Source organism: Littorina saxatilis, linkage group LG3 (genome assembly GCF_037325665.1).
Source record: "Littorina saxatilis isolate snail1 linkage group LG3, US_GU_Lsax_2.0, whole genome shotgun sequence".
Lineage (NCBI taxonomy): Eukaryota > Metazoa > Mollusca > Gastropoda > Littorinimorpha > Littorinidae > Littorina > Littorina saxatilis.
The window spans coordinates 36,205,574-36,212,320 of NC_090247.1; the positions used below are offsets into that span (position 1 = coordinate 36,205,574).

General features: G+C 38.3%; 1 long non-coding RNA gene across 1 annotated transcript; it reads right to left on the reverse strand.

The window, feature by feature from the left end:
• Positions 1 to 3,424: 3,424 nt before the first annotated feature.
• On the reverse strand, positions 3,425 to 6,078 carry LOC138962263 (uncharacterized). The gene is made up of 2 exons (XR_011454459.1): positions 5,244 to 6,078; positions 3,425 to 4,855 (listed from the first exon to the last, which is right to left on the reverse strand). It is a non-coding gene; the product is annotated as an uncharacterized lncRNA (long non-coding RNA).
• Between the last annotated feature and the right edge of the window lie 669 nt (positions 6,079 to 6,747).

A 6,747-nucleotide genomic window follows, 5' to 3' on the forward strand; every position in this document is an offset into this window, starting at 1 on the left:
GTAGCGCGCAAATAAACGTGTCGCTTAATCGTTTTCGAGCTGGTTTATGGTTGATAAAAAAGATTACTCAAAGATGCCTCAAATTACGGAAAAGTACCAGCTGCATTCCTGATTTTCATTTTGGGGGGTAAACAGGTCTGGAGCAGCTAATGTCTGTTTCATTATCCGACAAGACATTATCTGGTAATACCCTCGTTACGTTCGTTTGCGATACTTCGATGCAAAAAGAAACAGACTTTAGTTTTGACGCGCAGATTTCATGTGTGTCGTCACTTCTCGAGCCCTATAGTCAGTTTCAGGATCGGGTGATTATTAAGTCAGAGCAAAAGCGCTGCGTGAAGACAAGAAAAAGTTACAATATTTTTGCGTATGGCTTACGCGGCGCGGCGAAAAAAAACGCGCCAACGACTTTTAAAATGCGTCAAATACGCAAAAATCGTGCGTAAACGCGATCCCTGATCTACTAAATCATGTTGTAGTAATTTAGTGCAAATTCGCTCGAACCAGAGACATGTCTCTGCTCGAACGAAACGTTCAGCAGCCATTTTGCCGGCATCAAAACATCCGACCACGCCATCGCTATTTTTAGAAACTCTATATAACAGTTAACGATAGTAATATCACTTGCGCGCACCATGCCGCCGTTTTGCGAAACCCTCGTTATCTGTTATTCATAGTTTTAGCAATAGCGCGCACAAACGCGCTATTTATATATTATAACTCTAAATAACAGTTAACGATAGTTTCGAAACTCTATTTAACAGTTAACGATAGTTTTGAAACTCTATATAACAGATAACGATAGTTTCAAAACTCTATATAACAGTTAACGATAGTTTCAAAACTCTATTTAACAGTTAACGATAGTTTTGAAACTATATATAACAGATAACGATAGTTTTGAAACTCTATATATAAGTATAACAGTTAACGATAGTTTTAAAACCCTGTATAACTGTTAACGATAGTAATACCAATTTTGTGCACCATAAATTAAATACCTAATATCAATTACACCTCAAGGCCATATTTCTTTTATTTCTAAAGGGTGGGGTGGGCTTTCAAGTGACAAGCACATCACTGCAAATAGTGGGTATCTAGACAATATTGTACAAAATGATGTCATTTTGGCCGACAGGGGATTTGACATTAATGAACTAGTGGCTATGAGAGGTGCACAAGTGAAAATCCCTGCCTTTACAAGAAAGAAGAGTCAGCTTACAGCTTATGAGATAGTCAACACGCAAACTAGCTAATCTGAGAATTTATGTTGAGCGAGTTATCGGTATTCTTTGGGGAAAGTACACAATTTTGAACTCTGATATTCTGACTGATCTTTTGTTTGCAAGGGAAGAGGAAGAAGTGGTAACACTGGACAAAATAGTCACTTTATCATCTGGGCTTGTCAATGTTTGCACAGCCTAGTGTTCAAACTGAAGGCATTGTTTAGACTAAAGAATATGTTAATTAAACTCCAGGGGTGTCGTTTGGATCGGCCCTTCGGCGAATCGCCGATTTTTTTTTTACTTTGGCCGAAACTTTCATGTACTTATCGGCCAAATGTCCGAAGAGTATTCGTCTGAATCGGCCAAGGTTTGTCCGGGTTTTTTATTGGTCAGGCTTTTGGGCGGGGATATAGCTCAGTTTGTAGCGCGCTGGATTTGCATTCAGTTGGCCGCTGTCAGCGTGAGTTCGATCCCAGGTTCGGCGGAAATTTATTTCAGAGTCAACTTTGTGTGCAGACTCTCTTCGGTGTCCGAACTCCCCCCCCGTGTACACTACATTGGGTGTGCACGTTAAAGATCCCACGATTGACAAAAGGGTCTTTCCTGGCAAAATTGCTTAGGCACAGCCGGTTAATAATTGTCTACCTATACCCGTGTGACTTGGAATAATAGGCCGTGAAAGGTAAATATGCGCCGAAATGGCTGCAATTACTGGCCGTATAAAATTTCATCTCACACGGCATTACTGCAGAGCGCCTAGAACTGTACCCACGGAATATGCGCGATATAAGCGTCATTGATTGATTGATTGATAAAACTGCTGCCGATGTACTTAGACAACTGACTGGCGTTTATTTTCTTCGTGAATACCAAGAACGAAACATCAGTGTTTTGAGCGCAAGCCATTGACAAAAACTATAGCTGCCAGAGTGGTTTCGACAAGGGAAACCACACTTTCTGCGGACCGCTCAGGCTCAGCGTTTGCGTTCGCCGAACATCATGTCGCAACCAAAAAAGAAGAAAAAAACTCAATTGATCAGTGGCCACGGTGTGCTACCCTTCGCCAAGGTAGGTGCTTCTGAAAAAAATAACAGCAACACCGCGAACGTGGACAGTGTGAGTGATAGGGGTAGTGTTGTCGAGTCGATGGAAGCAGACGACACAAGCTTAGCAGCGGACAGTCACATTCACCGGCGTATCGACATCTGCTGAGATTGAAAAGCGACATCCAAATCGTGGTTTTCAAGCAAATTGGCTCACCCTAGGCCTACACCCATGGCTTAGCTATGAGGGTGGGTCCATGTTTTGCAAACTGTGCAAGAACGGTGGATGTAAAAATATTTTCACCAGGGGAGGTTGCCAAAATTTCAGCATTAACTGACCACCTCGCTAGCAAAGACCATGCCAGATCCATAGATGTGCTCGTGTATCAGGAAACCTTCAAAACAATGGATAAAATCACAATGTTATGTGACGGTGTCAGAGTGTGTTTATGTTTTATTGGTGTTTTACCAGTCATATTTCCAACTGAAAGGCTTGTCAAGATTGGAAGAGTTTTATTGTTTTACTTTCAAAACATTAAAGTTAAAGGTTTGAAAAAGTTTTAAAGAATTGGTGTCTTTGTGTTTTACTTAAATCAACAAAGCTGATTGTTTCAGTTGCAGTATGCAACATATGTTCTGTGTTCCTAAGACAATGATTACCTCTTGTGCTTCAATGTTGCGGTGACTTTCGATGAGCCAAAATAATGGCCGAAATTTTTTCAAAATGTCCTAAAGCATTCTGACAGTTTTGGCCAAATGTCCCAACATAAAAATGTCTAGCAACACCCCTGAACTGTGGTGTCTTGTATCTGATTCTGATGTCTCTCATGAGCAGTAGCAATAGTCTTTCTGTTATTATGTTTTCACTGGACGGAATCTTGAATTTGAAGATAAAGGCATTGTTTAAAGAATGTGTTAATTAAACTGTGGTGTATTGTATCTAATTCTGATGCAGGTGTCTCACATGAGCAGTAGCAACAGTTTTTCTGTTATGTTTTCACTGGATGGAATCTTGAATTTGAATACACATACATGTATCATGTGTATATGATCTGACCTGCTGCTATTTCCTTCCATTTCAAGAGCAGATTTCACTCTTTCTATCACACACACACACACACACACACACACACCACATTAACATACACTTTGAAATCATTTTGCATAAATGTGACATGTATTGACACAACTGACAAAGGTTGAATTATGCTGATTAACCTCAAAAAAGCTCTACACAGGAAACAAGATCAGGAGCATTGCAAAATTAAATGGCCTACACTTGAAATGCGAGCACACATTTAAACTACCAATAACATGCAACTTCAAGCAACACTGAACATACCACTACCAGTATTGCAGGTATCAAGCCAAAGTGAAGAGAAGAACACTTTCACTAAATGTTCAAAATTGAAATAACATACTGTGGGCATGTGAGTCATTAACTATTCATTATGATAAATAGACCTGTGCGCTTTTTTGCAGAAATAAGTGTGTTCAATTTTGTTGTCATCAAAACAGAACTAGTTGATAATAGAAACTAACTTTCAGTTCCACTGCCAATTTAAACACTGTATTACTTGACTGTACTGATGCAGAACTACGCTGGACCACACACTCTTATTTGTTCCCTAAATCAAGCAGCCAATCCGTGTCACTGGAAACATTGAACAAGGAGAATGAACAATATACCTGGCTGAATAAGTTGATAATCAAACTGCTCATGATTCTTTGTTATTCACAGCAGTGGATGTAAAACAATCACAAAATAATGTCCTGTATGCATCATAATTTATACTTGTAGCACTTGATTTTGTATTGTGGTCAGTGATCCTAAACAAAATGTATGCCTACATCTGTGCATGATTTTACTTTAAGAATAAAATGGAACAATGACTTCTCTGTGAGTGTGAACTGTGATTTAAAACATTACATGCCCTCTTTTCTCTCCCTCTTTACAACTTTACTACTGGCCACTTTCTGTGTGTACAGTCATACATGATGTTTGTTTTCCCACACACATGAGCAAGCGAGTCTGGCATTGTCACTGTTTCTTGCTGCGTTTCACGGCTTGTGTTTGCAGCTGCTCCTGGTTCACATCCACTGCTTGTAGAGGCTCAGCTTCTCTGTCCAGCCAGTTTCCAACTAGCTCTGGAAAAACTGCGAGTCTGAACACTTTCAAAGCTTTCTCCACACACATTGCCCAAAAATCACAGTCAGGCAATACTCAGACAATAACTTTATCCACAGTAGTCCACACCATGAAATCGCAGTAGGAGGAACTGGTCATAACAATCTGGCACTGTACCGGTACTTGACTATTTAACTTTTAAGTATGGGTGGTCCTTGCGCAGACAAAGCATCCCCTCACTGTTAGATTCCAAACAGAAATGGCGGTCTGTCACACACACTCAACAGCTGACTCCTTGAAGGTGAAGGGACGTGTGTGCAGGTTTCTCCAACTCCGGCCATGCAGGTTTCTCCAACTCCGGCCATGCAGGTACAGTGTGCTGACAGTATGTTGCCATCAAAAGTGGCGATGGTCCAAGGAGAAAGTGCTGGTTCATTAAGGCGTTGTGAATGAAGAACCTGAAACATAAATTGAAGATCGCACAAATCAGCATTCAGCTAGGTCAATCGAATGAATATAACTCTAAGACGCACATAATGTCAATGTGCTTTACAACATTAACAATGAAAAGTAAACAACAGATTTTTAACTGAATATGAACATGAAGCTCATTATAATTATATATAAATATAATATTTTGCAAGCTATTTCAAAATATAAATATATTCAAGACTATCTACAGCTTTTGTCGTAGTCCAGAATACAAACTAAAGCGAAGAATATATTAAAGACAAAGCCTCAACACAATATCCTGAACTGCAACTTACAAGTGAAATCTGCAACACAAGACAGAGAACACTCACGTTCATTCATTATTATATTTATAAACTGAAAGCACATTCTTACCTTTGCAGAAATGACAGAGTTTTGACAGCCATCAGGGCTGTAGCGCTTGACATCCCTCACCCAGCCAGAGACAAAAAGTCGGTAGGAATCCAAACGTTTGTAAGCTTTCAGCAACATGCACTCTTCTCAGTTCTTGCCAAGCACAAAATAATTTACGATGTTGATGTAACTCAGCTCTGGCAGATCGTCCGGATTTGCTGACCAGCACCTGGTTGGAATGTCATACGGATCATTCCCATCACTCTCCAAAATCTTCTGATGGTATCGCCGCCTCTCCTCTGGTAACAATCGCTCAGAATATGTTCGCTTCTTGCCCGGTCGCTGTTTCTCCATCTTGCTTTCAAGGCAAGGGAAGTCACTCCAGGAGGCATTGTTTCCCGTTTTTCAACGGTTCACAGCTGTTTTTACTTTTCTCTTTGAAATGAAACGATGAAAGGAAGAGAAATGGAAAGACAGGCATGTTGTTGGGACATAAACAGAACAGAGAACATAAGGGGAAAATACTGTGTTTCAACAACTTCAAGCAAGAAAATGCAAACACTAAACACTCCCGGCAGAGAAAACCCTTAATTGACCTTGACCTTTGACTGTGTTTGAGATCAGTTATTTTCGTACTCGGCTTGTAAAATAAACAAAATAATATCCAAACAACAGCTATTTTAAGATAAGAGTGTGTGGAGAGACCTTGTATTCAATTATAGTAATCACTGAAAGACATAAAACTTAGTTCAGAAGCGAATCCTAGAAACCCCTAAATAATGGAAAATGTCTTGGCTAAACAATTCATTGTTTACGTAAACAATTCATTGTTTACGTAAATAATGATTTATTTAGAAACATTGCTCATTGTTTATAAACAATGTATTATAAGTCTAAATAATATATTGTTTACGTAAATAAATCATTATTTACGTAAACAATGAATTATTTACGTAAATAATTCATTGTTTACGTAAATAATGATTTATTTAGAAACATTGCTGATTGTTTATAAACAATGTAATATAAATCTAAATAATATATATTGTTTACGTAAATAAATCATTATTTACGTAAACAATGAATTATTTACGTAAACAATGAATTGTTTAGGTAAATAATGAATGGTTTACGTAAATAAAAAATTATTTAGAATTGTTTTACATTGTTTATAAACAATTACTTATTTAGCACATGAGCTTCTAAATAATGATTATTTAGCTAAAACTGGTGAAAAAAACATGAAAAAGTATCCAAATAATTATTTGACAAACGGAATGCCATAGAGGCGTGGACCTGAATGGTGTATAATGCATGCGCCTTTGAAAATGAACAATGTGCAACAAAAATAGAAACAGAAAAAAAACTACAGCAACAACACACAAAACAAACGAGAGAAAAAAAAACCAGCAAGAAAACAAAAGAAGGACAAGGAATCACGGTAAGGAATTACATAAATGTATTTATGCGTGTAGGCCAACTGCACTCATTAAATTAATTTAATTTAAACGCAGGAATTTTATCA